Consider the following 26,663-nt stretch of genomic DNA (forward strand, 5'->3'; position numbering starts at 1 on the left):
GGAAGGCCACAGGAAGGGAGTCATCCCCACTTTTATGGTGAACATATGAAATGAAGTCTGAGGAAAGCCGGGAAAAAGGAGGCATTCCTCTGATGTTGTGAACAAGGAAAGCAAAACTAATGAAGGCCAGGGGAAGGGAGTCATTCCCCCTGGGATAATAAAATATTGAACTTTCGTGACACAGAGTTGAAGGATCTACATCCTTTTTGTTGGTAAAGTGCTGGAATCCGGGGAAGGGAGCCATTCGCCCTGCTGGAGAACTTTAACTTTGTCAGAACTGAGGCAGCCAGTCCAGGAGGAGGGAGTCATTTTCCTGGATCAATAACTTTGGTGCAACTGTTTAGTTTAGTTTCAAGTGTAAGGGACAGAGATAGGGACATTTTGACACAGGATGTTGTACTCTTTAAGTTAATAGAATATCCTGACAGACTCATTAGTACTTTAGTGGATGCAGGGAAACCCCTCTTAGAATTAGGGAAAATTGGGTTTTCTCTTCATTTTTAATTTTTAAAAAAATGTTTTATTGTGACATGGTTTAGGAAACACACCTTATACACATTTATGAAAAGACACATATAAAACCATAGAAATGCGAGAATCCTACAAGTACAATAAATCTCAGTCATAACAGTACCCATCGAAACCTAAACCATCCATAGCATCTCAATAATGAATTGGCACAAAGCAACTATCAATGACACATTCTCGCTCTGCATGTGTTACGCTCACCTGGTCTCTGCCTGCGGGGGCGTTGGGGCATGGTTGAAGCCCTTCCTCGGTTTGGCTCCCCAGTATCGGCTGTCTTCCCCAGCTGCTGCAGAGTATACTGTGTTGGGTGCTGGTATTGCCCCTCGGAAGAGATGCGAGGCAATGAGAATGTTGTGGAGGTGTTACGAATTCCCTCGACCCTTCTGTACCAAAACGTAGTGCGCAAGAGTTTTCCCATGCAAGCTCACCTGTTATTTTTTAATGCCGAGCTCTCCGTCCTGCTTCCTTCAGCAGGGGCGCGCAGAGTGGGCCTAGTTACTTCACTGGCCCACGAAAGTGGTGATCCAGACCAGCTGTGACCAATCCACTTGGAAGGTAAGTCTTTGGTTATGGTTATTGTTTGTTTATAATAATGTCTTTGTCAAAGAGTCTTTCGACTGGATGGTAAGTAATAATAATTCTTGCAATGTTTCTGCTCTTCCCAGTAAGTATGAAGATGGTGAATCGGAAGCATGGAGCGGATCCGGGGATTCCCTTGAGGATGATGGACTCTCAAAGTCAACAGGTAAGCTGGCCGTTATAATGGAATTCAAGACTCGGGTATGGTGCAGCCAAGAGTTTGTTATTTATAAGATTTCTAACCTGTTGTGTGTCTTTCCCCTTGTAGGAGCGGTCTGACGGCGTGGAGCAGAGTCTGGATGCTTGAAGGCAGTTCTGCGGCGCCAGATGAAGATACTGCGATGAAGAGGAGAAGAAGCGAAGCTCCCGTGTCGCTGGAAGTCCGGATCGGGTGAGGAAAGGCTCTAACTCCGATGGTTATGGAATGCAGGTAAGATGCGCGCACAGCAATGGAGCGGCTAGAATCAGTTGGGGTGCGCCTTCAGCTATGGAGCGGCTGGAATCAGGTAGGTGCGCCTTCAGCGTTGGAGCGGCTGGAATCAGGTAGGTGCGCCTTCAGCGATGGAGTGGCTGGAATCAGGTAGGTGCGCCTTCAGCGATGGAGCGGCTGGAATCGGGTAAGATGGTCTTAAGAGATGGAGTAACAGGAATCGAGGAGAGGAACAGCGGTAAGCGTCATGCTGCAAAGCAGAATAATGCGAAGCAAGGGCATGTGGTTGGGCTGGCCGTATATATGCTGGCTCTGGCCCCTCCCTTTGGCCCCGCCTTGTGGCTCCACCTTGCCCCGCCAAAGGACTCTGGCACGTGCCTCCCAATGATATTCTATGGCCACGCCCGGCCCTGATGCACATGCTTTAGGCACAGGGTGTGCAAAGCACACCTTTCTATGAGCCTGGCGCCAGAAGCGCTAGGACTGGGTCCAATTGGACCCTTGGGGTGATGAAGGCTGGGCCCTTGCCCAATGGCCATGACAGCATGAGACACGACCGAAAAAGAACCTTTGAAAAGTCATAATTAAAACATTCAATATTTCTAAAAAAGACCTTTTCCCTGAGTTTACCCCCTGGCAATCCATCACCCAGTATTTTAGGGTTCCAACCCCATCTGACTGCTTAAACCGGTGACACTTGGAGCAGTTACCAGGGTTGCTCATCATTTTCCAATTTCTAGTTCTTTCTTTTGAATGGAATTGAGTGAGCCTTAAACGTAGGCAGACAGTTCACAGCTTACTACAAGGAAAGATTTTAAGGTATGAAGCTAGCTGAGACCTTTTATGGGGAAAGCTTGAATATTAAGAATAAGATGTAAAAGATGCAAGCGCCTCTACCGTAATGCACCAGTCCTATCTCAGCAGTTTCTGCTTGACTATCTGGGGTAACTTAACCAGATTCTCTTCAGAGGCCTCAATGGACTGCAGTAGCGTTGGCATCCTAAGTTTAAATCGATTGACCGAACCAACCGAAGACTCCATAAGGATTCTCCCCAGGTCCATGTAAAGCGAGTTAGGTGTAGGCTTTAGGCATTTGGCATAATTCGACAGATGTCGCCAATAAAAGCGTGTTTAAAAAAAATTAAGTCCAATTCATGTTGAATAATGGCATTGGGAACCAGCATAGCTAACCCCAAGACTCTTTTCCAAATTATACCTGGAACCGTGTCCAGGTAGGGGCCTAGACCTATTAGGCACATAAAAGGACCATATTGGAGAATAGGTTCAATCTTCTGTAAACAGTACTTCAGTATAGGTACAATCGAGAATTTGCAGAGTTTGGGATAGTAGAGGACGAAGCCTCTCCTTAATTGCTGACTTTCACATCAAAAGAGAAGCTACATTAGACAAATTGTAGCCCAAGTACCTCATGTTGGACACCACTTCAACACATTATTCCCCAAGAAACCATTTCAGTGTTTTAATTTTATTGTCAGCCTTGAAAATCAGCACCCTTGATTTTGCGCCGTTGGCCAAGAAGTTATTTAACATAGTGTATTGCTTAAAGGCATACAGTTCTCGTTACAGGCCAGCCGGCAATCTATCAAAGAGGATGATATCATCAGCAAATGCCAACTAATGGAGCCTCAGATGTCCCAAGCGAACAGGGAAGGTGTCATTCGTCAATCAGAGAGCCCTGATTTCATGGAGATGGATGTTGAAGAGTAGGGGCGAGAATACAGTCCTGTTTTAGGCCCACTGGGATCCAACTGGTCGTAATCCCTTCTTGGTTCAGACAAATCCTCACCTTAGAGTTCTTATGAAGGAGTGCAATCATCTGAACCTGAGCAACTGGATGTTAACAATTAATCATTTTTCTCCATAATAGTGGACGATGCACACAATCAAATGCTGAAGATAAGCCAAGCGAGGCCAAGTACATGTTCACTCCCGGCTCATGTTTCGCAGTGTGGATTAAGTGGGCCAGAACACTGGCCTTTTAAACGGGAGCCCATGTTAGTACTAAAGCCAACTTGACAAGGCGACAGAGTAGACTGGTGCGTCAAATGCCTATTAAGGTCTCTAAGTAATACGAGTGAAAAGACCTTACTAGCCGCATCAATCAGCACAATTGGCCTATAGTTAGTAGGATCTGCAGGATCCCCCTTTTATAAATGGGGATAATGGTGGAAAGAGCCCAAGAGGGAGGCAGTTCATGTAACCTAAAAATGCTGTCAAACTGGATCTTAAGAATATAGGACCATATCACCAGAATTTTTTCAGAACCTTGGGCGGCAGACGATCCGGATCTAGGGCTCTTGAAGGTTTAAGTTTTCCAATGGCCCACGCTATATCCTCCCTATTCCAGGGACACGTACCTTCACCCAAGGCATTTCCGTGGGATCAACCTGAACAATTGGATGCATCGGAAGACTACATTTCTTAGTATAAAATGTAATCCAGGTGTCATCAGGGATGCCGTCCCCCCCCAGAGGGGGTTGGCCTGCCCGTGTTGTTAATTCTCTCCTAAAAGTTCCTTGTGTCTGAACCTATCAAGTATCTCAGAATCTCCTGATTATCGTTTGCGTAAAGTTCGTACTTCAGGGATTTAACCAAGTTTTTATGGTGTTGAAGAATAGCCTTTTTTAAGATGCAGGTTGATAGGTAGGCACAGGGATTTTAGAATAGTCGAATTCTTTCACTTCATGAGTTTAGAACCCTTGATTTAAGATCAAAACGGTGTAAAAAGGGGGCTTTGGGGGAGGAGTGGCCATCAGCGAACGCCACCCTAACACATTGCGATACAATTTCATCCAGTGATATAAAACAACACATTTTTTGGGGTTTTTTTGGGTTTGACCCCAAATTCTGTCATGCAAGGCATCCATCAGTTTGTTATACTTTCTGAAATCCCACCTACAAGTGAGAGCGTTCCTACCATGAACAGGCACAAGGTCTAGACGTGCAGTTAGGTGGATGTCCGGCACAACTAGCGAGAAGAAGATACACAAATGATCCCCTAGTTTAGGGTCAAAAACCTGAATACCTGAAAAGATTGTCTGACCACGAGGACCCCTGTCCTCTAGGCCACGTGAAGATGACGTCCTGGTCAGGCGGCACTAACTTGTAATGCCCAATCCCTCATAAGAGTCTCAAAATGTTCACCTGAGCTCCTGAGGAGTGCGTGCCCGCTCATTATATTTCATTCCCTCTGTACAGTCGGCATTGAAATCCCCACCTACAATGATGGAGTGCTCATGATCATTCATAAGCCATGATTCAAAAATAGCCTGCAAGGAGGACTGATATTGCTCCATCTCCTCCATGGAGGATTCCCATACATGTTAGCCAATAACGTTTGTTGCCCAGTGTCAAGGACCCCAATGCGGACTGCCAAAACACTTTGTGAGGCATGCCAAACCTCTGATTCCAAATTCAAGGAGACGTTGCTTGCAATCATGAGGCCCCCACATGGGCGCCCTGTTACTGTCTGTGGAAAACTGGTGAAACATGTACTCAAAATCCCTTCAGGTCAGTCGACCCCCTTGTCATTCTATGTCAAGACGGAGGCGAGCATTATGCTTCATCTTCTTATTTATTTGCTCTCCAGCAGTTTCAACACAACAAATAAAATGTCCATCTTTCCGATGGCACAAACACATTTTTTTTTTTTTCTTCAAAACTTCATTTCCCATCAGCCTAGGCCCTGAACCCAGTGTCCTGGTCATGTGACCTAGTCCTTCCTCTTCCTGTAAACCTCCTCTTCTTTTCCTGCTCTCCAAGAGATAAGTACCCTTTTACTTAGCTGCGCATTTCTGTCAGCTTTTGTCTTGGGTTATCAGTTGTAGCGATGATAGATAGCGTTTTTCTCATGACCTATCATTAGGACAGCGCACAGGGATCGCGCAGCGCAGGGAGGATTCGACAATCCTTTACTTTAATTTGTTTTTAGCCTGGCCCCGTGCTGCAGTATCAGCACCTCAGGGGCCGGCCTGAGACACCGCACTCGCGCCGACAGTGAGGGAGCGAGGCCCCCACCTTCGTGAGGGAGGCGCGAGAGACAGAGCTAACGCCCAACACGGACGACGCCGGAGGAGATACGTCTTTCCCCAGTCCTCCGCCCTCGCGGAGGCGGGGCTTCGCCGAGGAACTCGGCGTATAGAGCGAGAGACGAGCCATCCCTCCCTCGGGAAGGAGGGGCTAACCGCTGCGCGGGCAGTATGACCCGATTCCCCGGCAGAGCTAGATCGATAATCTTTACCGGAGAGCGCTCATAAGAGCGAATTGGTGAACTCAGTGCCTACGCTGAAAAAAGTAAAGAAGCTGCTTTGCAGTCAGGTGCAGCCTCTAGATAAAGGAGTGAGAAGTGGACGTGCCCTTACACCTTTTCAGGTACTATCAGGCACCTACCAGCACATATCATGGCCGATTTTGAGTGGAGTGAGGAGGAGCAAGAAGCCACGTACTCGGAAGATCTGGCTCAGAGCTTCAAGGACGTGCTGGGTAATTCACTCATAGAGGCAGTGGCTCTAGGAGTCAGACCCCTGCAGGACCGCCTGCTAACTATCGAGACTTTCCTAAGCCAAAAGGACAGAAGCACCGTACCATCAACAAGCACGTCCACCAGGGCCACGCCAGAGAGCCCTCAGGGGTGTACGAAGGCCCGGAAGAGCGCGAACTCTTCTGACCCCCCGGGCCAACCTGAAGGGGCGAATCCAAAGGCCCCGGAGGCATCCGACGCTTTCAATAGGCTCAGAGAAGCCTTTATGGCCAAGTCGGAGGTGCCGAGCCTCATGACCCCCTACCCAGGGGAAGAGAATATGGGAGACGCAGGTGAGGAGATCCCTCGAGAAGAGGAATTCGTAGAATCTCCAACATCCTCGCAGGAGGAGGAAGATAAAGACGGAGACGAAGGGAGCCTACCGCCTCCGAAAAAGAGACTGAGAAAACTGAATCATCTAGAAGTGGAAACCTCAGACATGTTCCAACCCGAGGAGATTAGGAACCCGAGATCTTCGGAATGGGTGCCCTCCCCGAGAGTGGCACGATACATGACGCAGAGGCTGCGCAAGGCCTTAGAGAAGGAAGTGAGGCAAAGAATGAGGGCGGAATGCCCCAGGCCAGAACTCCCAGGGAAGGTAGCAGAAGCGCCAGAATTGGACCCTAAAATGTTAGCGTTTGTGGCGAAATTGAATAGAGACCCTAGGAAAGGGATCGACCGCTCCTGGAGGAGTTGTCAGGAGAAGGTCCTGGATCTAGCAGGCCCATTAGCCAAGATCATGGACCTGGCAGAAAGAGCGAAAGACACAGGGGAAGAAATTGACCCGGATGTATTAGCGAACTGGGCCCAAAGAGCCGTATGCCTGTTAGGTAACGCGAACTGCGCCATATCCTCAGAGCGCAGGAGAGGACTGCTTTTGAAGATAGATCAAAAGCTAGGAGACCTGTCCTCCTACGAAGCAGGAGAGGCCGCGCAAGGACTGCTGTTCGGCGAGACCTTCGGAAAGGAGATAGGGAGGTTCGTAGGGACCTACACCTCATTGGAGAAAGCGCAAGCCTCCATTAGAAAAATCTTCCCCGGAAGGGTTTTTGCAGGGACCGGTCGCTACAGAGGCCGAGCGTCCGGTCGTTATCAGTCAGCCAGAAGGCCTCAATCGAACAGAGCGCAATATTGGGAAGATAAGAAGCCGGACACCTTCTTCCAACCCAGAGGCCGTTTCCCCAGAGGAAAGCGAGGCAGAGGACAGGGAAGAGGTCAATACGTTCCCACAGGTGAGAGTATCCGCTTACCCTGCAGTAGGGGGGAGGACAGCAATGTACTGGGAGAACTGGCGCGCGCTTTCCTGCGACGCTTGGGTGCTTCAGTCAGTCAGAGGCATACACATACAATTTACTCAGACCCCGATCCAATACAGAACCCCCAGGTTGATAGTGACAGCGCGAACGGAAGCAGCCCTGTTGCGAACAGAACTTCAGAGTTTAGCGGAGAAACGGGCCATCGAGCCATGCGTAGCTCCGAAATTTATAAGCAATATGTTCCTGGTTCACAGGAAAGAGAAAGCGAGGCCAGTAATAAATCTGAAGGACTTGAACGAGTGGGTAGTTTACAACCACTTCAAGATGGAAGGGACTCACCAACTGAGAGACACGCTCAGACAGGGCGACTGGCTCACAAGGATAGACCTTGAAAGACGCGTATGTCACGATCCCAGTAGATCAGGAATACCGACCCTTCCTGGCTTTCAACTGGGACGGGCGATTATGGCAGTTCGCCACGATGCCTTTCGGACTAGCGTCCGCTCCCTGGGCATTTACGAAAATGATGAGACCAGTAGCAGCAGCAATCAGAGAGAAGGGCATTCGGATCATCATCTACCTAGACGATATCCTAATAATGGCAAGCAGCGAAGAAGCGCTGCGATATCAGACAAGATGGGTAGCGAACCTACTAACCTCTTTGGGATTCCTAGTGAACCAAGAGAAATCAGAAACTGTACCAGCCAGGAGGATAGAATTCCTAGGTTTCATTGTAGATACCAGGTCTGCGACCCTGGAGCTGCCGAACAGGAAGATCAGGGATATTCGAAGGGAGATAAGGACCTGCCTCGCCAGTCCGACCACATCGCTGCGAACAATCGCAAGAATTGTGGGTCTGCTGGCGGCGTCAATTCAAGCGATATTCCCAGGGCCCCTTCATTACCGAGCGCTCCAGAGGTTGAAAATAAGACACCTACAGCAAGGGCTCGGCTATCACCAGCTAGTCCAGCTAGACCAAGAAGCCCGAACGGAGCTAGAGTGGTGGCTCCAGAACATGGAGGCATGGAACGGCAGAGCCATTTTTGGCGACCGCCCGGACATGGTAATAGAATCGGACGCCAGCAGGGCAGGCTGGGGTGCCCGATGCGGAGAACTCCAAACGGGAGGCAGATGGAGCTCGGAGGAGCTCAAGCTTCACATAAACTGCCTGGAGCTTCTGGCCGGCTCTTTTGCAATCAGAGCCTTCACCAAGGACAGAGTGAACTCATGTATACTTCTGAAGATGGACAACATCTCAGCAGTCAAATACATAAATCACTTAGGTGGGACGAAGTCCAGATTGTTAGCAGAAATAGCCAAGGACTTCTGGCACTCTTGTCTGGAGTCGGGAACGGCAGTGACGGCAGAATATCTACCAGGAGCCCAGAACATGGTGGCAGACTGGAACTCCAGACATCTCACAGACACCAGCGACTGGATGCTGCACAGAGCGACATTCCAGCGGATAGAGAAGCTCTGGGGACCGTTTCACGCAGATCTATTTGCGTCCAGACTGAACGCTCAAATGAGCAGGTTTTTCAGCTGGAGGCTGGACCCAGTAGCAGCAGGGACAGATGCTTTTCTGCAAGATTGGAGAGGTCAAACGCTATATGCTTTCCCTCCATTTATAATGATAAGCAGAGTTCTAACAAAAGTCTGCAAGGAGGAAGCCAATCTGATCATAGTAGTACCGATATGGAAGTCCCAAGTCTGGTTTCCAGCGTTAATGGAACTGCTGGCGGACTATCCCCGAGTGTTGCCGCAAGAGTAAGATCTCCTCACGGACCCAGCTGGGTCATATCACCCTCTGAGAGTGAAGGGGACGATGCCGCTAATGGTGTGCAAGATAGCAGGAGACGTTGGAATCTACCGGGAATTTCGCCTCAAGTTGCGAGCCTCATCGCAGAATCATGGGCTCCATTGACTAGAAGGAGCTACGATGCAGCTTGGTACAAATGGTCAAGATGGTGCAAGGCGAGAGGTTTTCATCCCGTTTCTGCCCCTCTAGTAGAGATCGTGAATTTCCTGGCGGAACTTCTGCAGGACGGTAAAGCCTACCGCACGATAGGGATATATCGATCCGCAATATCCACAGGCCATATGCCTATTGATGGAGTACCAGTGGGTGAGAACGTGGCAGTAATTAGACTCCTGAAAGGGATAAGATGCAGAAAGCCTCCGCAACCGAGGTATAAATCTCTATGGGACGTTACAGTCGTGCTTCGACTATTAGCCGACTGGCCCAGTAATAGGTACCTAACACTGGGAAGACTGTCGGAGAAATTAGCGATGCTTCTATGCATGATCTCTTGCAGGAGAGTAGCAGACGTCAGAGCTTTGGAGGTAGACAGAATGATATACAGGCCAGACGGAGTGACTTTCCATCTGGCCAGGAGGACAAAGACAGACTCCTCGTCAATAACGTATCCATATATGCAAGACCATCCTAAATGGTGCGTAGCCGCATGCATAAGAGAATATATAAATAGAACAGCTGAGCTGAGACCGTCGGGGACGACGCAATTGTTGATAGCGCGCAGGAAACCGCATAAAGGCGTAGCGACAGCCACTATAGCAAGGTGGGTTAGAGAAGTCATGAGTCTAGCAGGGATAGACATGGCGAAGTTTGGAGCACACTCTGTAAGAGGAGCGGGGGCATCCAAAGCACTCCGTCAAGGAGCGACATTGCAAGATATTCTGAAAGCAGCTGATTGGGCGAGTGATAGCACGTTCAGAACGTTTTACTTTAAGCCAATTAACGCACTGGCAGAAGCTATGGTAAGAAGCTTTGAACAAGCATAATGCTCGCCTCCATCTTGACATAGAATGAAGATTCCCCCTGCTAATAGCGCAGGGAGCTCTTGATTCTATTAAAGACAGGGAGGCGAGCATTAATCTCCCACCCGAGATACACGAGAGAAGGATAAAAGATGACGTTGTAATATTAAGATATGTACGGAGTAAATAACAAGTGCATTTTTCCTCAGGAATAGGGTGTGTATCCGCCGCCCTAATTTGTACTGTTGTCTTTCCGTCTTAGGAGAAGATCAGAAGAACGGCTGAGTAAGCACGAGAGCTGATCGGAAAGCATCGATCGTGAGCGCAAGTTTGGATGCGAGAGTTCATTTTCACAGTTCTACAGTTCAAGGACCTCCCGGATCAAGTTCTCAGTTCAGGAGATGTTTACGATGTTAATTGGAATACAGTCAAAGAAGAGGAGGTTTACAGGAAGAGGAAGGACTAGGTCACATGACCAGGACACTGGGTTCAGGGCCTAGGCTGATGGGAAATGAAGTTTTGAAAAAAAAAAAAATGTGTTTGTGCCATCGGAAAGATGGACATTTTATTTGTTGTGTTGAAACTGCTGGAGAGCAAATAAATAAGAAGATGAAGCAAAATGCTCGCCTCCCTGTCTTTAATAGAATCAAGAGCTCCCTGCGCTATTAGCAGGGGGAATCTTCATTGTTTCTTAAAAATACAATATACTGGAATCACTCAACATGGTTCGTTCTTTCCAACCCCTTAATACATTGTTCAAACCGCACACATTCCATGACAGAACCCTTAAACACTGCTGGTTAGGGTTGGTTTAGACCTTGTTTCAAGGCTTCAAACATTATCATCCCTGAATCTAGCCAAGACCAGTCCTGTTTCTCATTAGAGGGTGAGAGAGATGCTATCGAAGCCACCCCTCCGCTACATGCAATTACACCCACCCCCTTGGAACACCCCACCTTAATAGGCACCAGTGCGGCCAGATAAGTCCCATAGTCTACTTGGGAGCTAAGCCCCAAAAGCTGATAACCCAGTGCCTTAAGATCCTCCCTCTGTTCCCATACCATACCAGCCACTATTCCTGAGGAAAAGTATAAAACCATCCGATTATTATTCACCAGAGGAAGAGAAATACGGTATATGTCCTCTAAGATCCGAGATCTAAGGGGAGGAATCTTGCGAAAGATCGCAATTCCCTTTTAATGATTAAGTGTTGTCAGACCATGGGTTTCCAACGCTGTTGCCAACCCAGCATTTTGGCCCCACACCAATGTGAGAGGTCTCCCCCCCCCCTCGCATTTTAAAGCATCAATGTAATGCACCTGCACCGGGGGAGCAGCCGACGGTACCCCAGTGCTAAAGGAAACCGTCAGATCGATCATGGGCCCCCCTCAGAGTCGCAGGTCTCTCTTCAGTCAGGGCCGCCTCATGGGAGGTACCATCATTTGTACCAGGGCACCCATTATGTGGCTGCCCTGCTTTGGGTTTTGAGATTGTCAAAAAAGATGTCATTTTTGACTGTTTGCCCAAAACCAAAGTGGCAATGGATCTTCCAAGACCCACTCCCCACACCTCTGTAGCAATGGACTCCATCCCGGTACCCTGAGCCTCTCCGATTTCCTTGCCCAATTTAGCCGGATCAGTACCCATATCAATATTCTTAGGACAAGCCTTAGTCACTTTGGTTGAGGGTTTAGGATTAGGCCTACCCAATTCACTCCCCTTCACCTAGGGGCCCATAGGCCTTGGTTTCTCAACCCTCCACTCTAATGCCTGCATGTCTCGCACATTCACATTCACCTGGGTGTTTTAAGTCAACAATGTTGTTGCCACTAGGCAACTGCCTAATACATTTTAGTGAAGAATTACAGGAAAGGTGCTTAGATGGTGGCCGGTGTTATGGAGAATTCTCTTATAAGGCTAATTTCCCAAACCTAGTGAGTCCCCCAGCAGCTTTGCTGGATTTTTGGGGTTTGTTTTTTTCTCCTGCTAAGAGTGAGACTCTTTTACTCCCACTCTTAGGCATGATTTGAGGTATGTCTTTGACTTTTTATGTGCTTATGGGCTATTGGGTTCCTTTTTACTCCATAGGGTATCATCTGTTTTTCTGTATGTGTGGTACACAGCACCCTTAGTGCGGTACCACAGGGGGGGTGTCACAGTGACCCCCAAACATAGACTCCATACCCTGGGACTGACTACTGTCTCCCACGGCATGTAAAGTCACGATTGGCTTTACTAGTCCAAAATTGTGAACAGAACCAGTACAAACCATCATATGGTGGAAGTACTGGTAAGGGGTAATTTGATTGCCCATGGGTCTGTTTTCGAGGGGGCACTGCCCCGTCCCCCCTCGTCGAGTTTCTGGCTGGTGGCAGTGGTCACCACACAAAATATTCCACCAGAATATTCTCTATGGGATTTTCCCATTGATTTTAAACGCACCACTTTTTGGTGCAATGTTAAAGATACCGCTGGTTTATTTATTTAATATTAAATCACTGGTTGGGTCTTTTTGCCAGAACTCGATTCTAAAAGGGCGTTTGTGTCCGTCTCTGTAACTCTGACCAGGGTTGTGCCATTTGTTCCACTTTTGGCGGGCTTCTCCACAGAATCCCTCCAAATGGTGCCACTCTGTCTGGATTCCACAGGAAGGGTCGAGGGGGGAATTGGCACCCTGGACATCGGTGCCTTAGCAACCCAAGTCGCACTCTACTCTGATTGGCCCAGTGGTGAGCCGCCCGGCTCACCACTTAGCATGTGTGATTGACAGCTAGGCTGATGAATGGGAGGTTTTCTGCATAAAAGAAGGGCCTTTGGGACTGGAACTTCAGAAGTAGCCACAGGACCTAAGATTCTGAAGAGGGACGAAGCTGAGCCATCTGAAACGACGACACCACCGGTGAAGCCCTGCTGCAGCTACCTCACCACTTTCCCGACGACAAGAGATCTTCTGCTGGACGAGTCTTCTTCCTCTGAGCTGGTGGGACCAACCAGTTCACCCTTTTTGCCTTCCAAAGACAGCCCTTGGTCGAATCACCCGTGCCAAGCACCCCGGCGGCCGGATAGCCAAGCTCACCACTTTTGGCCGCGATTATAAGGACCGCACCTTTTAATCGGGAACTTTGCGGCTGGTTTCATCCCTGTGCAGTGCAACGACTCCATGTTTCCTCGTCGACAAGATCTTCTCCTCCCCTGGTCGGAACCATGAACCTCAACCACTGCCAGGAACAACTTCCCCTGCTGGAGCTTCCTTTCTCTTAAGGTACTGTGTCCTGCCTGGCCTCCCCTTTCTACAGATTGCTAAAGGTGACCCTTAAATCCTTGGCTTCTAAACTGGGTTGGCTCCAGGCCTTCTAACTATATCTTTTGACTCACCCCAACCTCTTTTGAACACTCTGCAAAGACTTTCAGTGCACTTTAAACCGTGTGATCCTGGGCACATTTTGCTTTGCTCCTTAAAGTGGGCCTGGCCTATGAACTTTGGCTCTACAGTATAACCTGCCCCTCTCCCCTTGCTCTGAACCATTAAAAGTGTTGGGAACTGTTTTATTTTATTCTCTGCCTTTTCTCTCCCTTTTTAACCTAAACGATTGGAGTGCCATCTAGGTTAAGCGCTCACTTCTGTCTTACCAAATAGTTGTGCTTTAACCCTGAGTTGCCTGATAGTTATCAAGGGAGGTGTGTATACTTACCTGACTGTGTTTTAGATTACTTTTCATTGAGAGTGCTAGTGTATTACCTAAAGTGTGTTTTAAATAAATAACTATATACTTTTTATGCAAAGCTCTGATCAGTGTTTATTTGCTCTACTGTGTCTTGACCCTATTGTGTATACTCTGCTCTCTACTCTTCTTGAGAGAAGTCTGCTCAGCCACAGCTACCAGGCAAATCTGGGTGGTGCAGACTGCTACCAATTGGGTTTACTGCTGCTCCTGTAGTCTTAATCTTTTTGCAGTGTTCCCCAAGGGAAGTGCACAGGATTCTGCCTAACAGCCGGTTCTTAAACTTTTTTTTTCGTCGCCACACGCGTTATTTTGGCTCTTTTGGGAGGAGGGGAAGAAATAGTCCTGTCTGGGACCTCTTTACCTTGTATGCTTACCTACTCACCATTGTGAGACTGACTGCATACCCGTTTCAAATAACGGGTGAGACACTCAGCCGAGTGACACAAGCCCGCAAAGCCAAGCGAGTTTTTGAATTAAAGTCGGGTAAAGAGGGAACCGGAGAAGTGAGCACCTGATGATCTTGACCACATGAAATACAATAGCCCCTCTCCCTGGAGTATCCTTCACACCATTTCTCATATTAACATGCGCCTCCTGAACAGCTCCCCTCCTCACATCATCTAAGCACGCAACCAAGGATCCCAACCTTTCGCCATTTGCCCGAACCCCAGTACTTAACATTTGGAAATTATTTTCCAGCGATCCAATTTTTCCACGTTTGCTGCCACAGATGACTTTATATTGTCATACAGTCTCAACATAGACTGCAGCACTAGAAGTAGTGTTGAAATAGAAGTTGCCCCCATCCAGTCGCTGTTTGCTGCGGGGCTCTTAGCATTGTTAATAGCCGGGGTCTTAGGTGTCCAGAGATCTCTTTGGATTCTTGATCCATTCAAAATAGATCGTGGTATGAGACCAAGTTCGTGTTTATGAGAATCTGGCAGGGGATCTGCCATATGGGAATGAGGTGGGAGGCTCGCGCCATCTGTGAACTGTCCATATTTTTACACAAGTTCAAGAACAATGCATCCAAAATGACAGACTTCCCCAGGCACAGCGACTGTGCCGCCTGCACCTTCCGTGGAACACCAGCGAGTGGGGCTTTAAACTAGGCTGGAAATCATGCCTCGCTGGCCTGCTTTGGCATGCCAGTTCTAGAGGGCACTTTTGGCAAGAATGTCCAGTTCCTAAACAGAGGAGCTCGGCCCTTGAGCAGGGGCATCACGTAGAAGGGGAAACCAGAACGGCTGTATCATTTCAAACATCATCTGGTTTTAATGCTACTGTTGGAGAAAAGGAAACGAAATTACAAGGCATTTCAAGGCATGGACAATGGCATTAAAAGGGCCCCTGCTAGAAATGGAAGGCTGCCATCTAGACAGCCTCAAATTATGAGCTGGGCTTGCTGGGCTTTTTTGCCTCAAATTACGAGCTGGTCTTTTTTCCTCAAATTACGAGCTGGGCTTTTTTCAAGTGTCAGCAGTAGGGCGCAATGCCATGTTGTCATCATCAATTGTGGCTAGCGCAGTGAAAGCACGCAGTGCTGGCACAGTGACTGCCCAGCTTCACAGAGGGTTCAGCGTGCCACGAAGCTAAGGGAGGTTTTCCAAAGGGCGCTGCACACACACACAACTATCTGCAGTGTGCTGCTCACAGCAGTAATATGTTAAGGAGTACCTTCAATTTAGGGTGACCAGATTTCCAAAACGAAAAACCGGGACGATCAACAACATAAGAGGGACTATCCCATCGCAGCCCACCAATTACCGCCCATCCCCAACATGCCCCCACAACCACCACCTAATCATATTTCCAGCACTTCTCCTTTCTATAAAGTGTTAATGATCTAATTTGTGCAGTTTTGTCTGTGAATCTTGGCATGTTGATTCAAAAAAAGCGTTTTCTCTCATTGATATTACCTGGCTTGCTGTACAACCATATCCATGCCAGTCTCTGTGGCACAGTCAGTAAGTGAAGTGACTTGTACCTGAAAGGTCAGGGGTTTGAGCCAATGCTCCAATTTCAAATTCTGCAACTGTTGTGAAAATTAATTACAATTTTAATTACCGTAGCCACCCAACCAAACCCTGACGGAGCTTCTAAAGTGAAAACACTCCAGGGACCCTGAGAGGGAGGGTGATTTCCTGGGAAAACCGGATGTCTGATCACCCTACTTCAATTGTATATCTAAAATGACAGCTACAATCAGGCTACTGACATTAAAGCAAACAACATCATACCGCATTTCCCTTTAATAGAGCACATGTATGCCAGTTTACACACATGTTGCATTAACTTAAAGGTCCCGCCCCACAGCTATTTATTATTAATCCCTTCCCCCAGTCCACCCAACTGCACTGGAACCTTTTAATCTGTATGACAAAACATTTTCTAGTTCATCAGTGACATGTGATAAACCAGACTTGTCGGACGGGATTTGGCAGGAGGGAAAGGTAGAAAGCATTGATGCAGACACCCGTGCATTTTCTTTCCGGACTGTTTCCTCTCCGGACCGGGGACCAGGCCCACTTTCTCTTTCCATATCCGTGACTCCTATTTATTTTCCTTTAAATTCCCTTCTTTTATCCATCCCCGCTTTACTATAATAATCGCCTCCTCCGCAGGCTATTTGCACTAGTGCATTGTGTAATATCACATACATTTCAATGCTGATGGTGGAGAGGCATTATGCAATCCTGAAGCATAAGCTATTTTGTATATGTCAATGTCATGTTACATATGATAGGTTATTTATAACGCGCTTAAATACCCAGAGGTTTCTAAGCACGGACCCGGGGATCGAACATGTGGGTTTGCTCAGTGTTTTGCTTCCAAGGTGAACACTTTGCCCCTGAGCTATCCTGCTGAGTCTCAAGACATAGGCGGTCATTACGAGTTTGGAGGTAGCCTTGGCGCTAGCACCATGGGTACCTCCAAACCCGGGTCCGGTCTCCCTGAATGGGGACTTACCGGGACATTCCGACCTATGCGGACCCGGTAAGTCCCCATTCAGTAAACCATTCCCCATTCCCATTTGAGCCCCCATAGGGCTCAATGGGGAAGGCGCAAATTGCAGGCCTGTTATTAGCTCCAAGGTCCCTTAGCGGGTCCCACAAAGAACGGCTGGCGGTAAGGGTTTACCGGCACCGCCATCCTTAACGGTGCCGGTAAACCCTTTCTGGCCACCTTGTAATGACCCCCATAGGTTCTTATTGGTTGTCATTTTTAGGGGTGGAAGGGCACCAACAATGCTACCCACTTGGGGTGCAATCTGGTGTAAAACCGGCCCTGCCTCCTGGTTTTGATTGGCAGTTGAAGTCAGCTGGGAAAGTTCATTAGGCCTAATGTGACAACTATCACTTACAAAATGAGTTGCTATGACTTCATCATGGAGGACCTGTGCATTTGTTAGAGTGGAAGGGGGTGCTGGTAAACCGCCGGGTAACAAAAGATGAGGAGCAGCCTCTATCCCGACATTCATGGCAGATGGATTAGATGTCCAAAGGTCACCCACATTCGAAGGCTATATGTCCACAGTCCGGATTTGTGTATCCGTCACAATATCCCTTATAAACCCTGGGTTTACAGGAATAGTGCACGTGTTATCAACTGTCTGCGCCTTACTACGCAGCGCCACAGCCATAGCGCACCAGTACCTTAGAAACTTATCTTAATGATTCTTGTCCTCAAACACCAAAATGACACTGAGTGAGACAGTATAGACAGTCTGCTCAAAGGTTACAAGCCACAGTTGCTGACCGTCCACTATACAAACATTTCAAAAAAGGTAGCAGGCGCTCCTCTCCAGAAGGAACATGGCATGATAACCTGTTCTGAGATGAGAGTTTGCAGCACATGCTTTTTGCTCACTGTACCTTACACAGATGGGAAATATCAATACAAACACTTCCAAATGGTAGAGATCCAAGGGCATGCACAAACCAAGATCCAAGCTATCTGTTCAAAGGTTACAAAACCCACATTCACAGCAAAGGCTTTTCAGCGCAAGTGCACAGTGTTCAGGCCGCAGTCACCACCATTACCATGAACCAACACTTCACAAGTTCATTGGACAAGATATCTGCGCGGCAGTTCCCGGTAGATTAATCTACAAATACAGGTGCCGTTGGCCAGTTAAATCGGTGTGTGGTGCTTACCAGAGATCTCCCCTTTTTTGGAAGCACTGACAGGCCGATTCATTGAATTAATGTGCGCTGAAAAAATGGCGCACGTGTGCGAAAACGTGCGATTCACAGTGAAATAGCGAAAATCGCAGTGCAAGTGCGATTATCGCACAGAAAACATCGCACATCAATTCATGGAAGTCCGTGCACGCGCAAAATGTGGGATGTGCGCTGAAAAAGTGCGCGGCGCACGCGGGCGCACGCTGGCGCACAGGTCATAGAACGGCGTGCGATAAGGCCACAGCGAATTCGCACATAGCGCGGCGCACATAACAAAAGTAGGCGTAACACGGGGCGTCACACACAGAATGGTGAACAACTCGTGAAAATGTGGGCGTCATGGGGGAAGTACAGGAGGCAAGTGCGCAGAACGCCCACACGCTCGCCTACAACACGTATTCATGGAATCGAATAGGGAAAAACAGCGCACGGGCAAAGACGGGCACAGGCCCATACATGTCCGCCACACGAAAGCAGGCGGTAGCGTCCCTGCGCAGGAAAAAAATGTGCGCGAGAAGTTTCACACGCGATCGGGCCTGGGGGAGCGTGTGCATGTATTTCAGAGGTGTGCGAGAAGTTTCACATGCAATCGGGCCTGGGGGAGCGTGCGCGTGTATTTCAGAGGTGCGCGAGAAGTTTCTCACACGCAATTGGCCTGGGCGCGTGTATTTCAGGGGTGCACGAGAAGTTCCACACGCGATTGGCCTGGGCGCGTGTATTTCAGGGGTGCGCGAGAAGTTCCACACGCGATTGGCCTGGGCGCGTGTATTTCAGGGGTGCACGAGAAGTTTCACACGCGATTGGCCTGAGCGCGTGTATTTCAGAGGTGCGTGAAAAGTTCCACACGCGATTGGGCCTGGGGGAGCGTGTGCGTGTATTTCAGAGGTGCGCGAGAAGTTCCACACGCGATTGGCCTGGGCGCGTGTATTCCAGAGGTGCGCGAGAAGTTCCACACGCGATTGGGCCTGTGGGAGCATGTGCGTGTATTTCAGAGGTGCGCGAGAAGTTCCACACGCGATTGGCCTGGGCGCGTGTATTTCAGGGGCTCACGGGTGGTTTTACAAGCAATCAGGCCTGGGGGAGCGGGGTACGTGTATTTCTGTGGCTCGCGGGTGGTTTCACACGCGATCGGGCCTGGGGGAGCAGGGTACCACTCACCGTCTGCCTTGCGTGTAGAAGAACGCGTAGCCAACACCCACCCGCTGTGAAGTGATGGTGTGTGAACCCCAACGCCTGCAAAACACACGCACCGCACCGCACGAAAAGCAACGCCCGTGCGCGATACGTCACAGACGCGCATACGCGCTAAGGGCCTTTGGTCCAATGGAATCGCGTATGTGTGCTTACGCGCTAAGGGCCTTTCCTCGAATTACACGGTGACGTGCAGAATTTTCACGTGCCAAATCACTCCGTATAAAGCTGGCCACGCGTAAGCACACGGAAGACCACGCTCCTACCCAGAAGGCCGAACTACTGCCCCCCAGAGCCCCGAGCACGCTCCCACCTGCCATCTGCTGCTGCCTGACTGCCTGCTGCCCACGTGCCCTGCCATTTGCTGCCTGCACATCAGCCAGGGGTGCTGTTGCTGTGACCACCCCTGCTGGAACCAAAGACTCCCGACTGGGATTCCATCACTCCACAGCCCAGCCCCAGGACCCAGTTGTCCACCCACTCCTGCCTCTGGGGTTGTCATGTCGGGCACTGCAACATCTGGCACCACTGACAACCCCCGGCCAGAGAGGCAGAGGGGCACCAGCTTCAGTGCCACCGAAGTTGGTGTCCTGGTGGAGCAAGTCCTGGGGCAGTATGATGCCCTCTTCGAAAGTTCCCGCGCCAACAAGGAAGGACGGACTCGGATCTGGACTGACATTGTGACTGCCATCAACGCAGAGGGGGTGGCAGTCCGCGACTTCCAACATGTCAAGAAGCGCTGGGAGGACTTCAGGTCCAGGACCCTGAACAAGGCTCGGCGCCTCTTGAAGGCAGCGGATGCCAAGGGGCGCCGGGGCCACTTGTCAGAAGATCAGATGAGGGTCCTGGAACGCATATCCCCAGCGCTCCACGTCCAGGTCCTTGAGAGGCAGACCTGTCTGGAGTCGAGCGGTAAGTGTACATGCATCCTGATTGTGAGCTGTGCGTGTGGTGATGTTTCAGTAGTGTGCAGGTTGCATATCTGTTTGTATGGGGTCGAGTATGGGTGGGGGTGTACAGGGCCGTGGGGCTAACACATGCGAGGGCTGTAATGTGTGAGACATGGATGGTCCTTGTGTGTATAGACTTGCATGCCAGATGCAGTTGTGTGGGCACACATGTTTGGATGAATGTGTATGTAAGTAGACATGTCCGTGATGTCACGCATGTATGTTGTTTTCAGCTGCATGTATCAGCACTGTGTACATGTGCATTTGTGTGTATTTGACAAGGGTGCAACAGTGATGCAACATGGATGCATGTGACAGCGGGATGTGGAAGCCTGATTGGCAGATGTGACATGGATGCCCATCTGTACACTGCGACACTTGGGAGAGGTGTACACATGCATGCAAGTGTGGTGGTGTGTGTACATGTGTGGTGCACTTCCTGTGTTGCATGTGATGTCTGGCTCAGCTTTGCCTGCTCATGCTGTTGTATGGGTATGGATGGTGCTGGCAGTTGCGATATGGCTGTGGTATGGTTCATGTGTGCGAGTTGAAATGACATGTGTGTTGGGGATTGTGATGGCATGTCTGAGGTTTGCCAATGCCACTCATGTACAACTGTCATGTGTGTGTTTGTCCATTGTACAGTGCCCTGATGCCTGTGTTTTATTTCTCCCTGTCTGCAGCGTCAACTGATGAAGAGGGCGGAGAAGGTGCTGTGGAGCACAGCGGCGGGGATCCCACCGCTGTGCTGTGGAGCACAGCGGCAGGGATCCCACCGCCAGCCGGAGATGCAAGGCCCGGCTCCCCTCCCATGTTGTCATCTCGTCGGGGAGTGAGGAGTCCGGTGCCGCGTCCCAGGCCGCAGCTGCCGGGGGGAGGTCCAAGAGGCGGAGGTTGGAGTTGGACTCCTCGGCAGCAGCTGGGACCCCACAGGGCCCAACTGGGGAAGATGGCACGGAGTCATCCAGGTTGGTGGGGGGTTTGGTGGAGGAGGCCGTGCAAGCAACAGACGGGGTCTGGAGGTGGGGATCCCACTGGTGCTAGTGGTGCAGTGCAGGACCAGGGACAGGAGGCAGCACAGGCTGCCGCGGAGGTGCCTGTGTGCAATCCTGTCCCTGATCCTGTCCCTGCATCATCTTGCACCAGCACGGATGCCTACCTCCAGACCCGTTTTCAGGCAGGGGATGAGCAAACGACAACTGGCCTTCCTCTGCCTGCGGACGTGGCTATCCGGGTCCGGGTTGAGCCTGTCCTGACTGGTGTAGCGTTGCGTCAACGGGCCATGCGAGGTGACCTGCAGTCTTTTCATGAGGAGACTGCACGCCATCTCGAATGGCTCGTTGACCACGTCAGCCTGCTGGGACAGGTCACCCAGGCCAGATTCCTCCGTTTGATAGGGCTTGCTACGACCCCCTCCTCAACTGAACCCCCTACGCGCCAGTCGTCCTCCGTGCCATCTTCCCACCCATCAGTCACCTGGGTGCCCTGTGGAGCTGCCTCTGACGGGGAGGCCAGGCTGGTGGAGGAGGCATCCCTGCCACAGTCGGGAGTCGGACGTCCAGCAGGGGTGGCCACATCAACGACTGCACCCCAGCCGGCGGAGGATGTGCAGGCAGCAGGAGGCAGTGCACGGGCAGAGGCACAGCAGCAGCAGCAACGTGGTGGGAGCCATAAAGGCTCGGGGCCTTCAACATCGGAGGGGCAGGCATCGGCCGGAGGGCAGGAGGACCCAGGACAGAGAGTGTCTTCCGTGTGGCAGCGGTTGGGCCACGCCATAGATGCGGAGCGGCAGCGGGCTGAAGAGGCACGGCTCACAATGGTCAGGGCGGAGAACTCCATGCGGAGGGCCCTGAGGCGGGCCGAGTGCCTCGAGGCAATCCGCAGGGGGTTGGAGGTGGACACGTCGACGGCCCTGCGGATCCTCGGGGCCATGGAGGAGGACCGCCTCCGGGACATTGAGCAGGAGTTCGATGATGCACTGGGCCGGGACATCCAAAAGTGAGCCGTCAGACTAGCCCGCTGCCCTTGTACATAGTTATGTAGGTAGTGTTAGGTTTCCTTCGTTTTTTGATTTATTTTGGACCTTTTGGACATTGGCCACATTTTTGTATATAGTTTATTTTATTAGTTAGTGTTGTTGGGTAGGTTTCATTTCTTTTGTTGGGATAATGGACCCTGGCTTGTTCGTCTGTACATAGTTCACTGTTGGATTTTATTTTTCTTTCACAATTTACCCATGGAGCAATGGCTTTCAATTATTATTTCCAATTGGATTTGCTTTTGTGGACAGTGATTTTGGACACCATTACTTTGGATTAAGATTTTTGCTTTTGCTTTTTTTCACGGACTTGCTTCTTTTCATTTTTGTACATTCCCATTTCTGTTTCTTTATTTTTGATTCTATTTATGTTTCCTTTAATACATATTTTTTTATCGAACTTCAATGTGTAGTATCATCTCATTGGTTTCATGCATATCATGATATGGTTTTTGAGATTCACTGACACCCATTGGGTGTATGTGAGGGACATGTGTTTGTTTCGAAACTTGCAATTGGTGTTCTGTCATGTAATTGCCATTTCTGAGTGGGTGGATGCAATACTCGGGTGGGTGTTTTGCATTTGGAGGCTGGCCATAGGGACCAGGGATCTAGATTGTGATGACATGTTGGCTGGGGAACATGAGTTGGGGCTTGCTGGCAGGTGCCCCACAGTGCTGGGGGTGGGGGTGGTGGGAGACATGGGTGGGGGCCTGGTGGAGGGTGCCCCTGCACTGCTGGGGGGTGGGGGTGGTGGGAGACATCGGTGGGGGCCTGGTGGAGGGTACCTGCACTGCTGGGGGGTGGGGGTGGTGGTCGACATGGGTGGGGGCCTGGTGGAGGGTACCCCACAGTGCTGGGGGGTGGGTGTGGTGGGAGACATGGGTTGGGGCCTGGTGGAGGGTGCCCCTGCACTGCTAGTGGGTGGGGGTGGTGGGGAACATGAGTTGGACATGGGTGGGGGCCTGCTGGCAGGTGCCCCACAATGCTGGGGGGTGGTGGGACATGAGTGGGACATGGGTGGGGGCCTGCTGGCAGGTGCCACACAGTGCTGGTGGGTGGGGGTGGTGGGGAACATGAGTTGGACATGGGTGGGAGCCTGCTGGCAGGTGCCCCACAGTGCTGAGGGGTGGGGGTGGTGGGGACATGAGTGGGACATGAGTGGGGGCCTGGTGGCAGGTGCCCCGCAATGCTGGGGGTGGGGGTGCAAGGGGACATGAGTTGGTGATCATTAGTGCAAGGAGACATGTGCCTTTGCTGGGGGGCATGCCCATGTTGGGTGGGCTGCCTGCGGGACATGACCAGGGATGCAGGGTAGTCCCCTGTGGTGTGGGCTGCCTGCAGGGGCCGTGGAGGGTGTACAGGGAACACCTGGGAGGACCCACACTGCCAAATCACATGTAGGACTCCCCGGCACCCCTGAAATACACGTACCCTGCTGAAATTGCGTGTAAAACTTTCCGCGCACCCCTGGAATACACGCATACGCTCCCCCAGGCCAGATCGCGTGTGGAACTTCACGTGCACCCCTGAAATACACGCGCCCAGGCCAATCGCGTGTGAAACTTCTCGCGCACCTCTGAAATACACGCACACGCTCCCCCAGGCCAGATCGTGTGTAAAACTTCGCGCGCACCCCTGAAATACCCGCACGCAGCCCAATCGCGTGTGAAACTTCCCGCGCACCCCTGAAATACACGCACCCAGAGCAATCGCGTGTGGAACTTCTCGCTCATCTCTGATATACACGCACACGCTCCCCCAGGCCAGATCGCGTGTGGAACTTCTCGCGCACCTCTGAAATACACGCACCCAGGCCAATCGCGTGTGGAACTTCTCGCGCATCTCTGAAATACACGCGCCCAGGCCAATCGCGTGTGGAACTTCTCGCGCACCCCTGAAATACACGCGCCCAGGCCAATCGCGTGTGGAACTTCTCGCGGACCCCTGAAATACACATGCCCAGGCCAATCGCGTGTGAAACTTCTCGCGCACCTCTGAAATACACGCACACGCTCCCCCAGGCCAGATCGCGTGTGGAACTTCTCGCGCACCTCTGAAATACACGCGCCCAGGCCAATCGCGTGTGAAACTTCTCGCTCACCTCTGATATACACGCACACGCTCCCCCAGGCCAATTGCATGTGGAACTTCTCGCGCACCTCAGAAATACACGCGCCCAGGCCAATCACGTGTGGAACTTCTCGCGCACCCCTGAAATACACGCGCCCAGGGCAATCGCGTGTGGAACTTCTCGCGCACCCCTGAAATACACGCGCCCAGGGCAATCGCGTGTGGAACTTCTCGCGCACCTCTGAAATACACGCGCCCAGGCCAATCGCGTGTGAGACTTCTCGCGCACCCCTGAAATACACGCACACGCTCCCCCAGGCCAATCGCGTGTGGAACTTCTCACGCACCCCTGAAATACACGTGCCCAGGCCAATCGCGTGTGGAACTTCGCACGCACCCCTGAAATACACGCACCCAGGCCATTCTCGTGTAGAACTTCTCGCGCACCCCTGAAATACATGCACACGCTCCCCCAGGCCCGATCGCGTGTGAGACTTCTCGCGCACCCCTGAAATACACGCACACGCTCCCCCAGGCCAGATCGCATGTGGAACTTCACGATCGCGTGTAGTACTTCTCGCGCACCCCTGAAATACACGCGCCCAGGCCATTCGCGTGGAATACTTCTCGCGCACCCCTGAAATACACGCACACGCTCCCCCAGGCCAGATCGCGTGTGAAACTTCTCGCGCACGCTTGTTCCCGACACCCGTAATACGCGTTCCCCGCTTTGCGTTTGCTGTTTGCCAGTCCGGTAAACTGGTACAGGGTTGGCGCAGCCCTTTGCGATGGTTTTGCGATCTTGATGGCTTTTCCTTGCGCGAGGGCGTTCTTGGGGGCGTAACTGGCGCTGCTGCAGGGTCGCTGCGCCACTCTGCGCCACGTCTGCTTTTGGAGGCGAGAATCCATGAATGCGCTGTGCGCGGAAATTGATTTTATCGCACGCGGCTGGTGCAGACATTCGTACGGGCACGCTGTGCGCCAGCCGCGTGCGACACTTTTGTGAGGAATTACATGAATCGGCCTGTGAGTTGTCTCGGACCTAATGCAGACTGCAGTGCCCCACTGCGCACAGCCGGTGCAGGGCAAGCACAACAGCCAGCGCGTCCTACACACTGTGAAACACGTTGCTCGCTTTGCTTCCAGGTGGGTTTAATTAGGCAGTTCCTTAAGGGGGAAGCATCCCACGTAGCCAGCAAGCAGGACGAAATTCTAACACAGAACGCAGTGCAATAGACACACCGGAACGCTTTGCTCACTTTTTCATTTCTAATCAGTGTATAGGAACCAGTATGCCACCTGTGTGTCTTGTCTCCTCTTTCTGCACCCTTACAGTACCTTCCCCAATCTGGTTTGTCGTTTTGTAAAACAGATTGTATAAAAGAGACGCGAAGATACTTTCTGATAGTGTGTGGGGCTATCAGTGGTCAGGAGACTGGTCTTCGGGAGTATTTAGGTGATGAGCAAATAGAAGAATACTTGCTTCGGCAATGCTCGTAAGCAGTTTTGGGGGCCCGCTCCCAGACCACCGAAGCGGCCCACCCGTATGTCGGGATCACCCGACTGACACCTTTTGGGCTGCGCTCACGCAGCAGCCTGATCACAGGGATCACCCTGGAAGCTCCGGATCACCAGAGGTAACTACGTGGGCTGGGGGCTCACTGCGGCCCCGGCTCTCGGGGCATCCAGGCCGGGGTTGCACTTTCACCCATGTTCACATGGCCCCAGCATGCCAGAGGGTACGGTGTTGCCCAGCGGGCGCACCACCCTCGTGCAGGGCCGCATCCTTGTGCATACTGCACACGGTGGGGCACAAGCACGGTGCTTCAAGGAAGGACACCGGAGTCAGTGTAGGATCGACTGACAAGTCGGAAACGGCTCGTTCTTTTTATTCATTTGGTCGCCACCATGTGACCATACACAGATCCTTGGGCAGTACCATTCGCCCCAGTGTGATATTCTGCTACGTGGACCACCTCACGCTGTCATGTCACTCATGCAACACATCACTAAAGATGAGCTGACACAGAGCTGGGGTGCAACACGTCTTTATTCATCAACTGTGTATCTCGAACTAACTGTCGGACGGTAACCCCGCCCCTTAACTTCACGTGGGTCACAGCCCACTAATCAATGGCAACAGACAGAGGACTCGTCCTCCAAACACAATGAGACTGGCGATACCACACCCTCCCGCCACTAAACATTTAGTTTGCTAGTTTGCCATCAGTTCATCTCTTCAATGAGACGATGTGGTTTCTTCCTTGTTCTCTGGGGTCGACATTCGACTCTGGCTGGTGAGCCGGTCTCGGCTCTTGACGTCGGGTCACCTTCAGAGTCTTCTCTGTCTCCTTAATAGGGAGTGTCCCATTGAGAGAAGGTGCCATCCCT

Source organism: Ambystoma mexicanum, chromosome 7p (assembly GCF_040938575.1).
Source record: "Ambystoma mexicanum isolate Mex_15411 chromosome 7p, UKY_AmexF1_1, whole genome shotgun sequence".
Lineage (NCBI taxonomy): Eukaryota > Metazoa > Chordata > Amphibia > Caudata > Ambystomatidae > Ambystoma > Ambystoma mexicanum.